This window comes from Atractosteus spatula, chromosome 14 (assembly GCF_055471065.1).
Source record: "Atractosteus spatula isolate fAtrSpa1 chromosome 14, fAtrSpa1.hap1, whole genome shotgun sequence".
Classification (NCBI taxonomy): Eukaryota; Metazoa; Chordata; class Actinopteri; order Semionotiformes; family Lepisosteidae; genus Atractosteus; species Atractosteus spatula.
In genome coordinates, this window is record NC_142719.1 from 21,053,837 (window position 1) to 21,076,979 (window position 23,143).

The following is a 23,143-nucleotide window of genomic DNA, read 5'->3' on the forward strand; positions in this document are numbered from 1 at the left end:
TTTCCCCTGAAGCATCCAAGCCCCTAAATCAGTCGGATCTCCTTGGGGGCTCTGCCTCTCTGATGCATCATCACCCTTGTGGCTGTAATCTGCCGCAGAATTACAAAATGTGTATACACATGTATTTCACGTGTCTAAAATTTCCTTTTATACACCCATCATAAGAAACTGACCTACCTCTATAGGTCACCATTAATATTCCTGAATTTTAAATTAATGTAGCATTTATTTTACCTTGTTTTATGATTTGTGCGTTTCAGTATTATTGTGTGGAAAGTCCAGTATTTCTAATTTTACAGACAAAATTCTCCTTTAGCACACTTTGGATCCATGAAATCCAAAGTAAATTATTGTGAAGTGAAATAAACTGAAGGTTAACTGTATTAAAAGATAATTGGCACCTATACTCTACATCTTCTTTGAAAGCAGTTCTACAAGATTGACTAAACTAAATGAATAATCAGAAATGTGAAATTTCTAGTAAATGTATACTGCCTGAGTCGTCCAATCATTGCAGATCAACAAGGATACAATGTGACTACATTCTTAGGACTTTCCAGAAACACCTTTCCTTATTTAGAAAAACACAAGAAATGTTGTCAAACCGGATCATTTCTTTATGAGAGGATCTGTGAGACAGGCAATATGAATGTTCAAGTTTTTAGTCATTATTTTTGTAATTTATCTGTAGTGTGTTTTTTGAGGAAATTATTGCTACAGTCAGGGACATAAGTCTTTTCAAATGAGGTATATTAATATCTCTTATAACCACCGAAAATGAAGTGAATCTTAAAGTATTTGTGAGGGTGTGAAGAAGATAATATTGCTTAGAAAAGCAGACTGAAAGAAAAAAAAAGTCACATTGTGACTGTGAAGAAATGGCAGCAAGATATTCTGTCCTGGAAAAGCTCTCCTGTCCTGTGTGCTGTGAAATCTTAAGGATCCTGTTCTCCTGACATGTAGCCACAGCTTCTGTCAAGCTTGTCTGTAGCACTACTGGGAGCAGAGGGGCTCTCAGGAATGTCCAGTCTGCAGAACATCTTCAAAGGATGTTCCTCCCTTTAACCTGACTCTAAAGAATCTATGTGAGATCTTCTTGCAACAGAGGAGTCAGAGATCTCCAGAGGGTTCTGAAGTGCTCTGCAGTCTTCACAAGGAGAAACTCAAGCTCTTCTGTTTGGATGATGAAGAGCCTGTCTGTGTTGCTTGTCAAATGTCAGAAAAACATGAAAACCACAAACTGCGCCCTGTACAGGAGGCAACACAGAAGTATAAGGTATGAAATAAATTTTATTGCGAAGCATATGATTGATAGTTTTGCTTAGGAGAAATGGTGTCTTTGCAGAATGTGTTTAGAAACACAGTGTATGAAATTTATAATTTAATTTCAGGAGGGATGACCATAGCCAAGTTCCATTAGCCTCAGCTGTGAGTAATTCACAATCAGTCCTGAAGTAATTTCCTCACCTATAACAGTATCATTATTATATATAATCCCCTTCTCTCCTGTCGTGGAAACTTTTACTGTTAGAATAAAGGAGCCACAGAAAGTATTCTCGATCACTTAGTAAGGTCTTTTATTTCATATTGCAATATAGGAGCCCTGCTGTCACTCTGCAGAGTGCATCAGAGACTTAACTTGCTAAAGGCAGCACGGGCTTTTTATAAAGATGTTGTAATGCAGTGGAAAAATACAACACTTAGTCCCTTTCTAATATTTCCCCTTTCTTTAGGACAAGAAAGATTACGACATAGAAACGAAAGAAGAAGTGCCAATACATATTCTGCAAAGCTTAGCAATTGCACTCAGCTAATTTGGTAATCTAGACAGTACGTCCTGTCTTGACAAACTGTCTTCTCACAACCTGTACATAGCACAGCAGTTACATCTTTGTTATATATTTTCCTAAGGCTCTTTACATTTTAAGAATCAATTTACTTATTAGATTTCCATTTCAGTTCCCTCCTTTTTATTCTTAAAATGTTTAAAAGTTAGATCCTTCATATGGATTCCCAGGAGGTTCCCATACTTGCGAAGCATTTTAATAATACATGTCATACAGCAACATAATAACAGGAAGACAAGTATCACAGCTACCATAACCGGTGTTAGTAACTTAAAGAAAAACATTCCCCATGGTCCAAACAGTGACTCTAAACAGGAGAAGAAAGCGGTCTCCTTATTCACTCATTAGTTCTTACTGCACAGGTAAATCCCTGTGGGCTGGAGCCTAGCTTAATCTTAGGGGGTTTGTCCTCCTGCCTCAGCTATGCTGTCTTGCAGAACAATTCTAGCTGAAGTTGTAAAATTTATCTTTGTTCCGTTCCTGCAAAACATCTTATTATGAACAAACAAACCACAATAATCATTTGCATCTAGGGGAATCACTCCCAAGGGTAACCCCCCTTAAAACCATATTGTTCTACCAATCAGGTTCTGCCACTAGATAAGAGATGTAGAAATCTTTCCCATGAAATCATTTTTTGACCTTCATGATCCCTTCAGGATGTACAATTAGCACAGAAGCAGCAGCTTTAGTCCACATGTTTTTCAAGCAGGATATTAACAATATGATCATAACGAATAATACCAGACCCACAAATATGTATTGAACCAGAGACCCTCTCCATGTTCCTAGCACAGACTGTAGCCACGCACCAATGCCCCAATCATCTGGATTATAATTATGATATTTTTTTTTGTTCTTCATCATAGATGTGCTGTGCTAAGTTATTAATGTGCTCAGAATTGTCTAGAATACAGGTACTGCTTAGTCTTCGCTCACCTAAACAGCTGTTTATCACCCTAATAGAGAATGGCCTAGAACTGTGATTAAAGTGGGGAGCATACAGTTAGTTCCATTCTAATACATTTGAGTTACACTCAGACTAATAACAGAACTATTTACCCATGCCAATAAACCTAAATAATTAACTCTATCAAAGGGGATTACTCCCATGAGCATCTTTTATAGCAATACAAACCCAACATGAGCTCTGATTATTATTTGTGGCTGATTGATAAAGTATTGATTCCATATCACCTTTTATCAAAGTAAAACTCTTTACACTTAACAGGCACACTGTTGGCCCCCCTCAGGAAGCTTGACAATCACAGAAACAGTAACAACATAATAATTAATGTTCACTCAGTCTCTGGTGCAGTGGCTCAGTGGCAGTGCGATGAGTAGATCCAGCGATCTTATCCTGTCACTCAGATGGCAGAGTCGGTAGTCAGTTGCACTTGATATGGTCCCTCCCCAGCGGGGTTGCAACATCTGGCAGGGTATATCTTCCTCACCCACACCCACTTGTCAGGTCACGTCTTCTCTCTACTGGAGGTCTCCAACCGTCCAGCACCTGTTCACCAGTCCCGTGCACCGCTTCAATTAACAACCTACAATACTACAATGGAGAATGAGATAGCAAATTCAATGATCCATTAGCCAGATTTGGCCCTCCAGGAAGTTTAATTGGTTGGCCTGTGATGATATCAAACAGGCTCTGTTACACAGTTCTGTTTGATCCAGCCCGCAGGCTACACAGGACAGCAGGCAGAACATCTACCCATTGCGTTCTTTCACTCTGATGTTTAGTCAATCTTTCAGAGTTCTGTTCCTTTGTTCCACTGTTCCAGTAAACTGAGGGTGATGGGTGCAATGAAGGTCCCACCTCACCCTGAACAACGCAGCCACAGCCTGACACACCTTCCTTGTGAAGTGTGTCCCTTGATCATAATACAAGCGGCAGGGCAGTGCCCACCGAGGGCTTATCTCTGTCATCAAGTGTTTGGTAGACACAGAGGCAGTGACAGCAACCCACTGGGAAAACAGGTTTTCCCTTTACAATTGTCAATTTGCCAGTGCATGAAAGGTTCCTCAGGAGCAGGCCTTTTGTACTGTAGCACCCGCACCTGAACTGTAGTTGAGTTAATTTGACAAGCCTCACATCGAGATACCACATAATTGGCTACTGCTTCAGACCCGGTCCCCACCCAGTTTTGGGTAACTGGCACACCATTTGACTCACACCCGGGTGTCCGACAGAGTGCATTTGTCTGGCTACAAAGGGCATTAAGCTGTGAGGGCATGCAGGGCATCCAGTGTGCTGGCAGTACCACACCCAATCATCGTGCAGCCCCACATTCTTTTCTAACCATGTCCATTTCTCTGCTTTAGAGGCCTCAGCCTGAATGTCCTGTAGCTGTCCCCTTTTCACCAACAGAGGTCTCACAGAGGTCTCAGACTCCTGCTCTACCAGCACTGCTCACCTGACAGCTGCATCTGCAAAGTTGTTCCCTCGAGTTACTGGAAACATTTCTTTATTATGTGACTTACACTTTACCACAGCTACTTCAGTCAAGCTTCTAACAATTCAGAGAGAAACCCAGAATTCTTAACTGGAGTCCCCGCCGTGTTGAGGAAGTCCCTATTCCTCCACCGCCATCCAAAATTGTGGCTATTATTTTTTTTAATTTATTTTTTTATTATTATTCACAGTTTATACAGCCAGGCAGGTAGGCTGCACAACACATAAACATGGCTCCTTGGCCACCGCACCAAGGGGTCCTGAATAATAACCCACCAGACGATGCCTACCTCCATGCTCCTGCACCAGCACAGCAGCTCACAACCCATTTCTTTCACTTACAGATAGATTACATACAGATGATCCGTCCAGGGCCAGTGCCTGCAAGAAAGCTTGTTTCAAAACATTAAAAGTGGTTTCTGCTGCAGGGGTCAAGGCAATTTTGCCTTTAAACTGCACTACCACCCTTAAGCCAGTTCGTCACCAGGCGAGCTCATTCTGAGAAGGAATTAACCCTGGCTTTATCATGTAGTTGGTTTTGTAGTGTTTCATAGCCGTTCAGGGACGCCAAATATGTAATCATAGTGGCTCTCTGAAGGCACCAGTTCTGTAGGGTTTGGGCATTTACTGAGACAATTATTAATTGTAGCAGTAAATCACAAAATTGATTCTTTTGATGGCTTTAGAATCCAACCATGCGACATAACTCAAACAACGCACACACACAGGTACTAATACACGAGGATACATTTATTAATACATAGAATATGCATGTAAACCTAACAGATCTTATCGAGAGGGTTATCAGAATACAAAAGGTATATATTCAATCAGTTACGAAGTGTTACACATCAAGAGGACATACGTTCAGTATATCATTCATTAAGACCGTTTCGTAAATGAACTTGGTTATAACTTCTACATTAGATACTCAAAACAAGTACATAACTCTTAGGAATTAAATTGATATCAACTGGTTGGGATAACAATTGAATTCTCGAGCTGTAATGCATTGAAGTTGAATACTCATCCAATTTCTGGGGATTCAGATCTCCTGCAGGCACAAACAATCAGCTGCAGGCTTGTTGCTGTCCAATCCGCGCTCTCTGGCTCCGTGCCAGGCTGTGCTGTGCGGCTTGCGACGGTGCGCTGCTGATGCTCACTGACCGGCTAGTTAGTGTTGGCTTTAACTAGCAAAGTTTGTGCACAGGAGAAAAGATGACTGTGGATCCCAGCAAGTCAGGAAGAGGACCGGTTCGTTCCTGATGAAGAGCTAGTTCTGAATAGTGATTCAGCTGTCCACAGTTCTGACCTGTCCACGAGGCCTGCTGCTGGTTACTCTCTGGCAACCTCCACTCTAGACTCTTAGAACAAAGGAAAGTTCTGGCACTCGGACACACTGGCCGTTCCGTGGTTGTCCGGGCTGAGTCTCGGGATGGTCAGGAGGCGCGCTGCGAGAATGTCCTGCCCTTGGGAGCCTTCTGCTCCTGGGCCGTCCTGCCCTGGAATTCTCCTTTGAATTCCCTTTAGAACAGTCCACAGAATCCTCTCCAGAATCTTACTGAATCTCCCGAATCTGAATCTTGTTGAATCTGAATCTCCCAGGCTCTCTGTGTTGCCTGTTTTTACCTGGAGGAACTTCAGCTTGTTGATTGGCTGAAAGTTCCATGGGCATCAGAGTCCCACGTGGGTTACTCAGCCCTACCAGTCCCTGATTGGTTGATCAAGGTGAGATATGAGTCACTTAGTCCTGACACTTAGTAATACAGTCCAGATGTCCATCCGGCACTCCCTAGACTGATAGGCGCCAGTGGATGACCATTGATCATGATAGCCAGACTTAGCTAAGTGCATCCCCCTTTGGGAGCTGTCCTAGGAAACCTTAAATCACCCTGCACTAATGGTCTCTCTGTGGCTGCACCACAGAGATGAACAGAGAAATGGGGCCTCATTTGGGAAGCTCAGAAACACTTAATTCTGCCTTATTATTAAGCCTCGCCGCTACAGTTTTATACCCTTTTTTCCATCAGAAGATCTAATACTTGGAGTAGCCCGGCCTTATGGATTCCCTCATTAGGTAAAACAATCACAATATCACATAGCTCTATTGAGGTAGTTCACATAAATCCTATTTCATACAGTAATTCCTTATAAATGCTGCAGGGCATCCCAGCCCAATAGGTCTGGGGTGTCCTCCACCCACATCAGTAGTTGAAACTGTACATATTTTCCCAAGCATACTGTGATGGCTTGTATCTGCTTTAAACACAACCCTTGCCCCCCTACTCCTGTAGCCTCCTGTTACCCGTTAGAAAACTTTATATCACATCTTTATGCTGTTTCAGTCGAAAAACAGGACAACTGTGCTCCTGTGTCCCCCAGTTACTGCACACTGTAAGATTATTTCACTTTTATTTAAATCCTGAGATAAATTTAGGAAGGCTACAAAGGGGCTTACTAGATTAAAACTATTATTTCACGTTACAGCTTCTGACATGTTCTTTAAATGTGAAATCAAGCCTCTTTCTTACAATTTCTCCAAAAAACGCCTTTTTTTTTCAGTAATTGCGCACCAGCTTATTAGTAGTTTTATTTTTGGGGTTTTGTCCCCCAGGGCTAGTTAACACACCCCCCATCTGGATATGCCTAATCGGGAGATTTATCCCAGTGCTCATTATCTCGGTATAATATTATAACGCATACCAGGGCTACCCAGTAGTGGTCCCACCGGTAGAAATGGGGCGACTGCCCGCTACTCCTGCCCAGCAGATGCCCCAGAGAGGAGAGGCTCTCCCCGCCGGAGCTGGCCAGCTATTCCCACACCCGCCGGTGCTGGTGCGACCAGGTCGCTACGACGGGGAAGCGCCTTGGGAAACATATGAGGTGCAGTTCCAGCTCGCGGCCTGAACGAATGGCTGGAGCCGGGCAGAGATGGCCAGCCACCTGGCGGCGGCACTGGAAAGAGCGGCCTGCCAGTTGCTCCTGGATGTCCCGGAGGAGGACCGAGGCGAATACGCGGCACTGGCAGCAGCTCTCCAGCTGCGCTTCAGCGTGGAGGAGACGCCGGACCTGATGCAGGAGAGGCTGGCCCTGCGGCAGCGCCGACCAGGAGAGCAACTGGGCCCAATCGCCGTTGATGTCATGTTCCTCGCCCACCGAGGATACCCAGCTTTCCCCTGGGAGGTGCAGCGGGGGATGGCTCTCCAGGCCTTTCTCAAGGCCCTCTCACCCGAGGAGCTGCGGTGCCACGTACAGGTGGCCACACCGGCCTCACTGGAGCAGGCCTTGGCCCTTGCTACACGGGTTGAGGCCGTGTTCGAGGTGGCTGGAAGCGCCAACAGACACAGTGCGCCCTGCCCTGCTGACCGAGGCGGCGACGGAGTCCAGCAAGGGGGGTGAGGAACCAGCCTGCGCAGCGACCCCCACGGAACAGCCCCGCAAAGCTGTTTTGCCAACGCTGCGGGGAGAGGGGACACCGGGCCCGGGACTGCTGGGCCCCGGAGCCTCGCATTCCTAGATCGGCGTAGGGAAACGGGAACGGAGCGGCTCAGTGCGAGTCCGGAGAGCGCTGTGAAGACACCACCGTGGGGCAAGTCAGCTGTAGCCGGGGCCTGTACCTCCACTGCCGAATCGAGGACCAACCCTGCCTGGCCCTGTTTGACACCGGCTCATCAGTAACACTACTCCAGCCTGGCATCCTCCCCGACACCGAGGGCACCAACCCCCCAGGATGGGAGGCTTCCAGCCTGCAGCTGAGGACCGTGACAGGACAGCTTGCTGCAGTCTGGGGGAAACAGGTGCTTGCCTTCCGTCTGGGTCCAGCAACGGTGCGCCACCCCTGCTACCTTGCACCCATTCAGGAGGACTGCATCTTGGGGTTGGACCTGCTGCAGTGGGCAGGGGCCAGTTTAGACTTGGGCCGGCAGGAGTTGGTGTGGCAGGGAGAGTGATTTCACCTGGTGGAGGGCAGGCCTGGCGAAGGCCGGAGCCAGGGGAAAAAGAGGCAGTGGCGGCGGCGGCGGCGGCAGTCGTTGGCGCGGACCAGGCCTGCGAGCCGGGGAGTGAGCGTGCTGGATCCTGCCCCCGGGTCACCTGGGGGGCCAGACAAGGTGGAGGTGGTGGGGGCTGAGCGTTGCGTGGAAGTGAGGTGCGCCGTTGAGGACTTCTACCAGCGAAGCTGCGAGGGCCTCAACCGGGACCAGCGGCAGTGGCTCCAGGTGCTACTTGCCCAGAACGAGGACCTCTTCACGGCGAGGGATGAGGACTGCACCCGCACTGCCCTGGTCCAACACGACACCGGCGACGCTTGGCCCATCCGCATCCCACCGGGACGCATGGCTCACACCAAGCGGACCACCGCCGAGGAAAAGATCCGGGAGATGGCCGCAGCGGGGGTGATTGAGCCCTCCGCGAGCCCGTGGTCAGCGCCAGCTGTACTGGTCGGAAAAAAAGACGGCTCGTGGAGGTTCTGCATAAACTACTGCAAGCTGAATGAGGTCACCCGGAAAGATTCCTACCCCCTGCCGAGGATAGACGACGCCTTGGACTACGTCACCGGGTCAACCTGGTTCAGCTCCCTTGATCTCCGCTGAGGCTACTGGCAGGTACCGCTCGCTCCCAATGCTCACCTGAAGATGACCTTTTCCATTGGCCAGGGCCTCTGGCAGTTTACTGTCATGCCTTGTTTGTCCTGTGCAATGCCCCGGCGACTTTCGAGAGGCTGATGGAGAGGGTGCTGGCATCGGTCCCGCGGAACCAGTGTGTGCTGTACCTAGACGAACTGCTGTTCATAGCCGGGGTTTCGACCAGGCCTTGACGAACCTCCATGCGGTGCTGGCCTGAGGCTCAACCCCCGCAAGTGCGAGCTCCTGCAGCGGGAGGTGACCTTCCTGGAACATGCTGTTGGACCGCGAGGGGTGGCTACAGACCCAGGTAAGGTCACCGCAGTGAGGGGTTGGAGCTGCACAGCCTTCTGGGGTTGCCTTCGTACTACCGGAGGTTTGTCCGGGACTTTGCCAGCATCGCTGCCCCGCTGCACCGCCTCACCGACAAGGGCCGCTGTTTTGACTGGGACTCAGGTTGCGAGTCGGCTTTCGGCCGGTTACGTGAAGCTTTGGTGGGGGCCCCCGTGCTGACCTACCCCGATCCACGGTTACCGTATATTCTGGATACCGACGATGGGGATGGGGGATACCGATGGGGAGTGGGTGGTTCCCTACTACAGTCGGGCTTTGAATAAGGCTGAAAGGAACTACTGCGGAACCGTCGTGAGCTGCTAGCGGTGATGGCGGCGGTCCGCCATTTCAGGCCGTACCTGTTGGGGACCCGGTTCCGGTTGAGGACCGACTATGCGTCCCTCACCTGGCTGCTCCACTTTAAGGAGCCAGAGGGGCAGATGGTGCGATGGGTAGAGGTCCTGCAGGAGTACGACTGCCACAACTCATGCGCTCTCTGGCCCCCCTCCAACAACAGCAGGTGGGGGCTCCTATGGAGTGGGTGAGGGTAGACGTTTTGGTCCTGTTTCCGTGCACCGAGGCCGGGAACCGCTATGTCCTGGTAGCAATGGACTATTTTACCAAGTGGCCGGAGGCCTATGCCCTCCTGGACCAGAGTGCCCCCTCTGTGGCCGATGCACTACTGGAGGGGATGTTTGCCAGGCTAGGGGTGCCGGAGGAGTTACACAGTGACCAGAGGCATAACTTAGAGTCCCAGGTCTTCGCCAGAGTGTGCCAGCGCCTTGGGATCTCTAAGACGCGGACCACCCCGCTGCATCCCCAGAGCGACGGGTTGGTGGAGTGGTTCAATCGGACACTCGCCACCAAGCTGGACACCCTGGTGTCCCGGCACCAGCGGGACTGCACTGAGACCGCCTGGCACCCTACCGGGTGTTCGACGTCGGCGGGATGCCAGACGCTTCAGGTGGGGGCAGTGTAACGCCCTCGCCCAGTGGTAAGGAGGAAGCGCACCTAGACACTCATGGTACCGCGAAGCAGGCTGGGAGTTGTAGCTGGGGGGAGTCTAAGGGTCAGCACGATGACCAGCAGCTGACCCTGCATATGTAAATAGTGTGATAGTAGTTTTAGTGTCCTGTATAGCTCTATAGGTGTATAGCCTGTAGTTAACAAGTTACCACCTTATCCATGTGTACGTGTTCCGTCGGTCTCCTCATGTGTGTGTACATCCTGTGTTTGGTTTTTGTGTGGTTTCGAGAGGAGAATAAAGCAGTCGCTTGGTTTACTATCACGTCTCCACTAGTCCTTTGTCCTGAGGGAACCTGAAAATGCTACATTGATGTCAGCAGTGGGATGTGATAGCCCTTCGCTGAGGACGGTGAGTTAAGCAGGGGAAAGTGTAACGTATACGGCCTCCATTGCTTGCGAGAGCTGGCTTACCAGAGCGGTGACGTCACTGCCCTTCCCTGTGAATAGCAGGGACCGCAGCCACTGGGCTGACGAGAGATTTCCCTTTGGCTCAAGAGGCTGGGTCCCTGTTGAGTGATGCCGGAGGCCCGGGTTTGAGTTCCCGAAGGTGGGGGGCAGACCTGATGCATCAGCGGCGAGGGCGCCCACGTGAACCCTGTAGTGTTACAATATTAAAGTCGCACTATAATTGTGACAAACTGGTGGCTCCTTTTTCTCCTCCTTGGGAGTCTTTTTGCCTCCCATTTGCAGCGCTCGCACCTCTGCATACATTCTTCGTGAGTTATTAAATCAAATATCTCCTCTCTCCGTAATATCAGGAAAGCATAGCTGTGTATTCTTGGCAACATCAGGTTTTAATCCACTCAAGTAAATTTGCCTTTTCTTTTTCTGCATATATAACTTCGTTTTGTTCAGCCATTGCTTTTAGCTTTTCCGTCAGGGATTTTTGCGTCTCATCCCATTCCATTTTCTCTATGATGTTCTGTTGAATTCTCAAATATTCCTCTAAAATAAAACCCTTCTCTGTTTATTTTTAGCTCATTGTTCATACACTTTTCTACATTCCTGTTCAGCCTAAATTCCATCTGACAGTCCATATTTCCTTTTAGGTTTCACTTTGCATTAATCTAATTTTTTTTAACACCCAGTCACACACCTCCACTAATATTTTTTTTCTTCACACCAAACCATTTTCATGTCTCCCATGTGCCCCGCGGAATCCCCCAGTCGAGACAAACTGACGAACTATCACAATTCAGGAAATCCTGGCTTTAATAACACACTTGAATCGAGTTACCACCCTCGGCTCTCAGCCGTACTGCAGTCGTGTACCATGATACAACACCTGACCAGGATCTTTTTGCACGGGCAGGGCGAGACACTATTCCTTCAGCAATCCCTCTTTTTCTACCCCACCTTCACAAAACAGGCGTCTACAAACACATACACCATAAACTCATTTTTCTTTTGTACTAATTTCAGCTTCAGAAAAACCCTCGACAGCAACATGGAGAGGATAAGGGACTTTTTAAGAGGAGTCCTTACCTCTTTTAAGAAGCGGCCGTCTAACTTTTCCTCTCCATGTTTGTGTGGTGTTCCAGGTTTCTCCCACAGTCCACAAATGTGGTGGCAGGTTAATAGACTTCTGGGAAAGCTGGCACTGGTGTGATTGTGTGCCCTGTCCAGGGTTCAATCTTGCCTTGTGTCCAGTGCTTCCTGGGACAGGCTCTGGGTAACTGCGACCCTGAATTGGATAATTGCTTATTTACAGTGATGTTGATGGAGTTCAAATGCTACAATGCATTTATATTAGCTGAAAGTATAATCTTAAGCATCTCTTTTAAGTGGTTTAAAATCAGGGTTCCTTTCTATACAGTATGTCTCAAACCCTCAAAATAACTTCACATTACAAATTATTTTGTATGTGTTTAATTTATTAACATTGTAGCAATTTCTTATTTTCATAATACTTGAGTTATATTAGCTATAAAAAGTAATGTTTTAATTTAGATGGATACTTCTTTATCCTTTGGGTCATGTATCGGCCAATCTGCCTCCTCCTTTTGAGAGGACGTTGTAAGCCTTTAGGAACAATTTGATCTAGCAACAAGGTTATGTCACTGTAATTAGGCTTAAGACAATCAATAACAAGGCTTAACTTTCTTTTAAATTCTTTTCAATCATCAGGCAATTTAGGAAAAGACTTGACTAATGCAAATAATTCACTAGGAGACCAAGGTCAATGTACATATGTTGGAGTTCCTTCTGGACCTGTAAAAGTGCACATTGGCATTTCGCGAACAAGGTCATTTGCCCTGAACCCAGTCTTTTGTCTGATTCTGCAGGTGGAGGTTGCTGCAATTGTTGAATTTGACATTGCCCTCTTTGTGAGCGCATGTTTGCAGATGGAGGATCAATTACAACTCCCCATTTGCCAACAGAATAGGCTAGTGGAGGTGCACTGGGAGAAGCCTGTGGAGGTGGACGATATGGATTATAATAATGAGGGTTCCAGTCATCATGATCATGCTCAGAGTAAAAAGGCTTTGGCTCCGGACCACTTTCTAATTTCGGTGGAGACTTTTTCTTTTCAGTACGCATGGCCATGACTTTAGCTGCAGCTTGCTGTTCTTTATTTTCAAGACTAGCCTTTTTTGAAGCTTCCCATCATTTCTGTGATTCCTCTTTCCATGACATATAAGTTTTCCAATTCACTTTCTTTCCTTTCTTCTCCTTCTCTTCTAACTTTCCCCTTAAAATTTCTATTTTATCCCTGTCATATGTCCCATCTTCAGGAAACTTCTTTTTTCTAATTCCACTTTCCCCTGTCCATTCTGACCACTTACAAAGATCCTTCATAGTTAGGGGCCCCTAATTATCATATATAAATCATGTACAAGTTCCCTTTTGAGGTACTGGCACATTTTGAGAACTCTGATTATTTCACATATTTACTAAGAAACTGCCTATATTTTTTAAACAGCAGAGGTTTCATGATCCAAATACATTTGTCTCCTACACAAATGTTAATAAGTTCCTTATAAGTAATACATGTGGTTCAAAAAATAATTCTGGAGTTTCCTTCTCTATTTTCTATATACTTACACTTATGTTCTACTTTGCATATGCAAAAATCTATTGTTATCCCTGGTGCCTCTTTCAGTTGATAAATATTTTCCCTTGCACCTATTACCCTAGCTTCACAGTTCATGAACATAAAAATATTTTTTCTTCTGCCGGGACTCTAACCCAGACTATAATCTTTTATTTTTCTTCTGCAGGGACTCTAACCCAGGCTTAGTGGGACTCTAACCCACCTGTTCCTGCTTCTCTGAATTTGTCGTACATGTACTTTTGCTGGACAGCTCGGTCCACAGAAAGTATTCTCGATCACTTAGTAAGGTCTTTTATTTTTCTTCTGCCGGGACTCTAACCCAGGCTTAGTGGGACTCTAACCCATCTATTCTTTTATTTTTCTTCTTTTTTTCTCTTCTTTTTAGAGGTACATACTGTAGATTTCCATTTCACTCCCTCGCACATGTTTTGCATCCTCCTCCACCCCATCTCCACCCCATCTCACTGTGCATGGGGTTCCTAGAGTCCTACTCCTATGGCTAGGAAGATATCCCTCAGCCAAACATGTTAAACCAAATTTGTTGTAATTAAATCATCCCATAAACCTTTTAGTACACTTGATTCGTGGGTGTTGTTATTCCTTGTGAAATGGTCGTTAGTAGGGTCAACAGAAATGGCACATTGTGTTTTTTGCTTCTTCACTGAAACAAATAGTTAATTTGAGATGTACTGGTAACTGCCAAAATAAAGAAAACACCAACATAAAGTGACTTAATAGGGTGTTGGGCTATCACAAGGTGCCAGAGCAGCTTTAGAGTCTGGAACTGTGCTGGAGGGATTCCACACAATTATTCTACAAAAAAATCCATCATTTGGTGTTGTGTTAATGGTGGATGAAAACACTCTCTCTGGTTCTGCTTCAGAAGCCCCTGTAAATATTCAATTGTGTTAAGATCTGGTGACTGGGATTGTCATAGCACATGATTTACATGTTTTCATTTTTATGCACATCAGACTATTCATTAACCACCCCTGCCTTGTGGATGGGAGCAATGTGATCGTGGAAGATTTCACTCCTATCAGGATATCCTATGCTTCACCATAGGATGAATGTGATAACCCAGAATTTTCTACTTATAGGCATTTACCATGCCCTCTCTGGGGTTGAGTGGACCTAAAACGTGCTAGAAAAAATCCATAGCAGAGCCACTACAAACCTTCACTGTGGGGTACTCAAACTTGTAGTTCTTTTAGTGTGAACCACACATGTACTTGTCTGCACATTGAGAGCAGGGTGAAGGAAGACTCATCAGACCAGATGAGTTTTTTCCACTGCTCAGTAGATTGCCTGTGTTCTTTGCACCACTTTACTTCTCGAAAGTGCATTTTAGGTGTAATAAGAGGTTTATGGACTGCAACCCAACAATACTATCCATCTCTGTGATGTTCTTGGTAGACTGCACTTTATGAAACTGCTTGCTCACACCTTAGATTGACATTTGCAGTCAATTGATTCAGAGTTGCTTATTGTATCTGTTTTGCCTCAAACCAATGCACAGACATCACAGTTGAAGACTATGCCACAGTTGCCCCTTGTTGATGATGTCTTCCTTCAGACTTCCATATCAACATCACCTTAGCAACTGTTTCTCATGAAAAATAAACAAGCTAAGCAGTCTTCATCACAGAACCTCCAAACATGCTCCTACAATCAGCCCTCTCTCAAAGTCATTGAGATCTCTTCTTCTAGCCGTGACAGCCAAAATAATGGGCAATTGGTCTTGCCCAGCATGTTTATACTAAGTTAATTGCTTAATTTACTCAGGAACCACAACTGTGTGAAGCCTCTGCATTCAATATACTTTGTATTTCACATTTACCTGTAGGTGTCTTGTCTCTAATTTCAACATGTAAGACACACTTTTTACCAAAGGGGCAAAATAAGAAACATGTCTGTATATTCAATAGGTTATATATATATATGCTTTATAATACATTTATACTATTTTCCTGTCATCCTGGAATTATCTACTGGCCAGGTAACAAAGATATTCCACAATATCAAAAATTTTAATAGCTTGATCATCTTTTTGGTTCTTTTTATGGGGGCTGGTCAGTTTGAGTAACCGGTGCTGGATGGCATGAGGACAAAAATAGCTACAGTGTCATGTTAAGGGTGTTTAAATATGTGTCAGATCCTCTGTTCATGGAGACACTCTATGAAGAACAGGAACACAAGCAGCTGTTTGTGCTGAACTCCAGTGAGCTCAGATTACAGGATTCAGGTGAATTGAAATGAAAGAAAATATGTTGTTGGGCTTTTTCTGTTATATATTATTGAAATTAAACATATTTACCATCCTGTATTTGTGTGGTGATCCTGTGTGTGGTCATGGGGCTACAGTTCATAAAGAGGCAGAAAGAATGCAAGAGATGATACCTTTGCTTATTTGAAGACAATATTTAATACTAAAAATCTACTTTATATGACTTAAATAGAATGAATCATTTTGCATTATATTATATAGTTATTTGTAAAATATAGATTTAAATCAATACAAATCTAATCCCTGATACTGAACAAAGACAGTATTACTTGTGTTGTGATGCCTTTAATCCATAGTTCTTGTGTTATAGTATAAACTCTAATATTCTGTTACAGAAGGAGCTCGAGGCTGCTTTGGAGCCCCTGCAGAGGACATTAAAGCTCTTTACCAAAGTTTAACAGAAGTGTGTTCGAACTGCAAAGCACATTAAGGTATTCTTTATGTTATATTGTTTTAGAAATACTAGATTGATTTTTAAAATTACAAATATTCAAAATACATTTCTACAAGTACAAGTTAACTTGCCGACTGTTATCAATGAGTTATTTGAAGGGAAGTCATCTGTCACATAAGAAATTGTATGATATAGTAATGAAGTGAATATTATTTCTAGCATGTGTTTTATATTCAAAATAAAGTTAATTCACCAGGAGTTCTTTGAGGTATCTAAGTAGAATTACATTGCTTTTTTTCAATACATCTTTGAAGAAAGATACAAGATGTGAAGAAGGGGTTAACTTAAGTCCTTTCTGCCTAAAGATTAGACTTCTAAGCAACAGGCTGGAGTTTATGGTAGGAAAGGGAGAACTGATAAGGATTCCAGATGCCAGCCAGGAAACCTCAGAGGGTAACCTAAAGCCCTGACCATTTGGTCAAAAGTCTGTAAACTGTCCAAACACCGTGACCTCTCCCCATTACCATAGTATGGAGCGACGTCAGAAGCGGCAGGAAAACCCTATATAAACTGAAAGTTTGTACTGACATTTTGAACAATACTTATTGAACAAGAACGTATTCTTTCTGTTACAACATCTTTAATGTCATAAGGTAATATTGACAGCTATATTGCTGAATGTCAAGACTACAAACATGATTAATACAAAATAGCTCAGTATTTCTGAAGTGTAAAGAAAACCAATGTTCCCATGTATCATGACATTATGACACAATTTTATTATTTTGTATCAAACATTTTCATTTACAGGCACAAGCTCAGGAAACAGAAAAACAGATAAAGAAGGAATTTGAGAAACTTCACCAGTTTCTATGAGATGAAGAGACAGCCAGGATAGCTGCACTCAAAGAGGAAGAGGAGCAGAAGAGCCAGATGATGAAGGAGAAGATGGAGATTCTTACAAGAGAGATCTAATCCATTTCAGACACAATCAGAGCCATAGAACAGAAGATGGGAGCTGAAGACATTTCATTCCTGCGGGTAGGGATGGCTCTGTGATAACAGTCCTCTGAATGCAGACTGACAGTAATGAATGGTCACATTCACACATTGAAGGCTGCAGTGTGCACTGTGTTGTGCTATAACACTGAACATCTGTTCTGCTCTAAGTCAAATACTGACAACTAGGGATTCACCTGGAGCCTTCTGGAATGACAAATCTTCTCCTAGCTAGAGCTAAGATTAGTCTGGGAGAAAAGTATGAAAAAAGGCTCAACCTGACCTCTTTTTCATTGAAGGGACACCAGGGAATCATCCAGTTTTCACCTCTAGTGACAACTTAGAAGATACAATAATATTTACCAGTAAACCATATAGTCCAAGTTTACCAGTAAATGGTAAACTTGATCTATATCAGTTTGTTTATAGAGAAGGGAGAAACACAGAAGATGCAGTAGTTACCCTTACTCACCTTGTTTCAAAACATATGGACAAATGCAAAATATATGCTAGAATATGTTTCCTTGATTATTGTTCAACTTTTAACACAATTCAACCAGACATTTTATTTAAAAAAAATTCAATTGCATATCAACCCATATCTGATATTCAAGTTTGTACAATGCATTTCTTACAAGAAGATTGCATCAGGTGACTAATATAATTTCTTCTGAGCTAATAAGTTGCTGTGGAGCTCCCCAGAGATGTGTGAGGTCTTCCCTACTTTCCTGTGTCCACACCCTCAAAGTTTTCTGTTCCAGGTTACTGCTCTTAAGTTTAAACTTGCAGGTGGGAATTAAATACATAGCATTATTACAGGATTTAGACATCTGTGGTCTGATCCTGGTCCTGGCTCTTCATTGACAGTGATCAAATTCAAATAATAACATTATAATAAATAATAAGACAGGATTTTAGAACAGAATGAGTTATTCTGTGATAATTTCTTCTTTTTTAAAGAAACCTTTAAAGAATACATTTTAAATTTAATAATTTAAAAGATAACCTTTTAAATTATGTTATATACTGTTGAATATTATTCTGAATTATCTTTTGAGATATTAATTAACATTTTATTAGTATGTTTTAAATGATGAAGCTCAATTAAATATTCTATGCTATATACTGTACAAATCTTACCTTTTCTGTTTTTAAATTTGCTTCATAAAACTGTGCAGTTTGATCGTCAGCTCCTGTCATCATCTGTTATGTCATGGTCACTAATCAGAATGTCACCAAAGTATTTGTGGGTTTCTATTTGAGAAAAATTACTAATCGATCATTTTGTTGCTTTTCAGAACTACAAGGACACAAAGAGCAGGTAAAGTATGTGAACTCCAATCTGTCTTCCTCTTTTCTATTTTACGGAGTCCAAACTCCCAGCAGCACTGTCTCCTGAATATTATTGCAGAGCCCAGTGCACACTGCAGGATCCAGAGGGGGTTTCAGGAGCACTGATAGATGTCTGTGTAACTTAATGCCCATCCATTAAGTGACTGATCTCCTCCAGTTTGCTCTACAGGTGTCACTACATGGCCTGTTTGTCCTAGTGATCCTCTCCTGACAGTGAGTCTGTCCTGAGTGTTTAACTAATCATCAGTCATCATGCTCTGCAATACAGTAATGTGATTCCTTTGTTTGTGTCTCTTGAGATCTGATCTACTGTAATTGACAATAGGTCACAGTCACATGTTTAGTTACTGCAGTCATCCTCCTTCTCTATACTATCATACACCTGAAACAAAGATTCAGGGCTTCTTTTAGAAAGGTTTTGAAATAATTTATTCATATGACGTATTTCACATTAAATTAAATAAGAATGCTGTTTGGGTTTTTTATTGCAGTGACTGCAATAACACTGACACTCTTGATAAGCCAAGATGCAATATACTGTAGCAGCTTAATGTTAAAATCCTTATTATTCACTTTAAATTCTTAATGTTTTTTTAAAATTAGATGAGACAATTAATTTCACAGATGTTACTTGTGCTCCTGCTTGTATGGTTCCTACCTCCAGTGATCTTTCCTAAACATGTAGTTCAGGTGGGTAGCTGCGTCAGAATGCGTCGGCTGTAAAATACGTAGGCATGTTTTCCTAAACTAAAAGTTTTCTTCGGTTGTTTTTCTTATCAGCTCCTGTGACTCTGGACCCCAACACAGCAGAACCCCTCTCTCACTGTCTCTCTGTGTCTCACTGTCTCTCACTGTCTGTTGATCTGACCAGTGTGAGAGACACAGGTGAGAGACAGCAGCTTCCTGACAACCCAGAGAGGTTTGATTTCTGGCACTGTGTTCTGGGCTCTGAGGGATTCACCTCAGGGAGACACTGCTGGGATATTAAGGTGGGAGATAACAATTTTTGGCTGTTGGGATTGGCAAAAGAGTCCATCAACCGGAAAGGATCAATTAGTCCAAGCCCAGAAGGAGGAATTTGGGCTATATGGCTGTGGGGAGGTGTTTACAGAGCACAAACCTCACTAGCCACACAACTCACTTTGAAGAGGAAACCCCAGAAGATAAGAGTGTTGTTGGACTATGACAGGGGGGAGGTCTCATTCTCTGACTCCAGTAATGGGACACCCATCTATATCTATAAAGACACGTTTACTGAGAGGTTATTTCAAGTCATCTCACCCGGTTTTGACTTTCTTCTTGTACGAATCAGTCCAGCAAAGGTGTCTTTAACAGTTGATAACACAGAGTGTTGAGGATCACAGTTGATCCACAAAGTATCGTGGACATTGATGTCTGGTTTAAATATTTCATTTTCAAATTTAACATCAGGGGTCTGTGACCTGCTCATGCACAGACATGTTTGTTTTAAACATCTGATATCATTGTATTCCACTTTTGAGAGTTTAACAATATTTTGCACCACTTGCTTGTAGATTCAATGCTTAAAAAAGCTTTTTTTTCTTTGTAGGTTGTGCTTTCTCATCTGAAGGAAAGCAATAATATGTCACAGACTGGAACGTTTGGGTGTTGGACACCAGGTGTTGAAGGCTGCATGGATGTGAATTGGCTTGATGGGCCAGTGACACCTTAGTGTAGATTCAGTTTGACACCCCATTCTTGGAGTTCCTGCACTGATGAAAGGCCCTCTTGACACAGACACTAGGTTGCCAAACTGGTTTGACTGGGCCTCTGATTGAGAGTAAGACCTGAGAACAGGAACTGATTGAACAATGCATCTGCACACTTGGCCTTATTTGGTCTGCCACTTCCTAGAGGAAACACCTAAGCCCCAGTCAGGTCAGAAAGGAGACCTTTTGGAAGAAGAGGTTTGTGAGACAGATTGTGGCTGCTGGGCCCAGGAGAGGATGAGGACACCATAGATTCTATAGGGAGCAGATGAGGAAGGCTCCAGCATCATCTTCCTCCTCCCTATCTGACATTGGAAACCATGTTTTTTGGGAAGGCTAGGCCTGGAGAAGTTGTCTAACAACTACCGAAGGACAACATTAAGCTTCATGCCTTTCCTTGGTGTGATGGAAGGCGCCACACAAGGTCGCTCATCGGAGCTGGTTTCAGAGAAAAATGCTGTAGGACTTCTCAAAGGGGACAAATGTTCGTAACTGGGTTCCATGGGTTTCTTTGTACTGTTGTGCCAGTAAGAGACTTTGGTGAATGTACCGTATTATGTAATGGGTAGAATGATATACTAAAATAAGTGGGATACTATATGATAATTATCTGGTCTGTGGATGCAATAATGGTTTTGGGAGATGAAAATAATCTATGGCTAGTTAATAAGGGGCCTAGCACCCTCTGTAATTGCTAGGCAGAGTTGTGCACAAAACAAGAATGTTGCCTTTTTGAGAACATCAGTCCTGGATACAGCACCAAGCTAGCAAATGCAAATAGGAAACATTATACATTATGAATGATTAATAAAAGTTTATAAATGATGGGACACCATCTGTAAAATGTATAAATACATTTATAATTACATAACCTTTGAATGACAGTTTGTTAGAAAGATGCTGCCCCCTAGAGGAACCTGTAACAGTTATCACCTGACAGTCCAGCAGGAAGAGGAGGGATGTGCTGGCAGGTTTGACTTCCTTATATTCAATAATAATGTTCAATTGCCATATTCTGAATGTATTAAATAGGCTGCTTTTAAGAACTAGCAAATACAAAAAGAAATGTTCTTTAAACAAGCTATTATAGTTGCAGTTTCACAGGAAGGTGATCTCACAAGCAGTTAGAAAAGCACTAGATGAAAATGAGAGCTCATTTCAGGCTATGATCAGAAATCATTACTGAGAACAAGATGGGCTGTAACTCTGTTAATAAATGATAGCAACATCTTCTGTCCTGAAAGATCTTCTATTTAACTGATCAAAAACCTGCTTGCCTAGTTTGTCAAACGTCAAGAAAACACAAAAACCTGTGGAGGAGGCAGTTGTACAGTAGATCGGAAGGTGGGAAAATTGTATCTATAAAAACATTCAAAGTCAACTTTTACATCTTGTCTTAGTAAAGTAAATTGCCAAATGTTACAATTATGCCACGTTGTAAACAAGTTTTGTTTTGAATATGTTCACAGATGGGTGCTATGTTTTTGCAGTGGTTAGCATTACTGCATTGCAGAACAGGGTGCCCTGGATTCAATTCCAGACTTAGAGTGCAATCTTTGTGAGTTTATATACAGTATTCTCCATGTGTTCTTGTGGTTTTCCTCTAGATGCTTGTGATCCTCTCCTGACAATATGTCTGTAGTGTCCTGACTCTTTTGCTGATGTCCTTATTCTGATTCTTACAGAAAAGTGCTGTAAAATATTTTCAAACCTTTATTAATTTAAATAATATTATTAATTTGTAAATTTCTACTATTTCTATTATTTTAAGCCACTTAACATTTTATCAAATGTTATGAATTAATGAAAATAAAATGTTTAACAGATTTACTGTAGATCTCCTTACTGGTGGCTAAAATTCCAAGTCATTAGAGCTGAACTCCACTATTCTCATGTGGAGGTGGGAATAATAATTGTTGGGCTTGGGGTTTGGCCAAACAGTCCATCATCAGGAAAGGAGCAATCACTCTGAGCTCCATTGGCAGATGAACAACACCACCTACAACAGGTGGGTGGAGGACTGGAGGAAGACATTCATTTTTACTGTAGCGCTCTCGGGTTCACGTGGGTATGCGCCCTTGCCGCTGCTGCCTCAGTATGACCCCCCACCGTCGGGAACTCGAACCCGGGCCTCCGGCGTCACTCAACAGGGACCCAGCCAGTTGAGCTAAAGGGAAATCTTCCCTTAGCCCGACGGCTGCGGTCCCTGCTATTCACAGGGAAGGGCGGTGACGTCATCGGGCTGGTAAGCCGGCTCGAACAACCTACAATGGTGGCCGTATGTGTTACAATACACAGCTGGACTGATAGTAATTTAAATTACTTTAAATTTGTTCCTTCATTATTGTTTGATTTTGTGCACTGATTGTTAGTTGTTCATGAGCCTCTTCACCTTAAGTAAAAGAGTAAACAGTGTAACTTTGTCCAGTAGGTATTAAAAATTAATATAAATTAATATTTGTATTAATATTTTGGGCTTCTTGCTGTCCAAGTGTTCCACTTATGCAGAGGATTGCTTCATAGCTCTCATAGAATTAGACATACTATCTGTGGAATTGGCATACTGTGCTTATGTTCACATGTTTTCTCTGGATGCTCTGGTTTCCACCCACAGTCCCAGGTCATGCTGCCTAGATATACTGGCTTCTCTAATCATCCCTAGTACATCTGTGGTAGTGTCTTGTACCTGCTAAGTTAGACTCCAGCTCACCACAGCTTTAAGGATAAAGTGGTTATCAAAAATGAATGGAGAATGCAACCTAGTAGTATTCAGTATTGGTATTAATAATAAAGACACTTATTATTGACACTGAATATATCAACATGCACACTACAAAAATAATCACACAATTGCCTTTTGTCTTTACAAGATTAAGAAGAGAAATCTGAATACACTAACAATAATGTTACAAACAAGACGAGGACACTTAGACTTGATTTCACTGGGGTACCAGTGCCTAATTCTCAGCATCTTTAAATGTACAAGTAAGGATCCAAGTAATCTAATCCAAGGAATGTGTATTGTCTGTGTAACTG

General features: G+C 43.5%; 1 pseudogene across 1 annotated transcript; it reads left to right on the forward strand.

Moving 5' to 3' along the window:
• The first annotated feature begins 622 nt into the window (after positions 1–622).
• On the forward strand, positions 623–21,926 carry LOC148820900 (E3 ubiquitin-protein ligase TRIM39-like; annotated as a pseudogene). Its single transcript, XR_016094105.1, has 5 exons — positions 623–1,276; positions 15,967–16,062; positions 16,836–17,066; positions 18,323–18,345; positions 19,158–21,926. The product of XR_016094105.1 is annotated as an E3 ubiquitin-protein ligase TRIM39-like (transcript).
• The last annotated feature ends 1,217 nt before the right edge of the window (positions 21,927–23,143 follow it).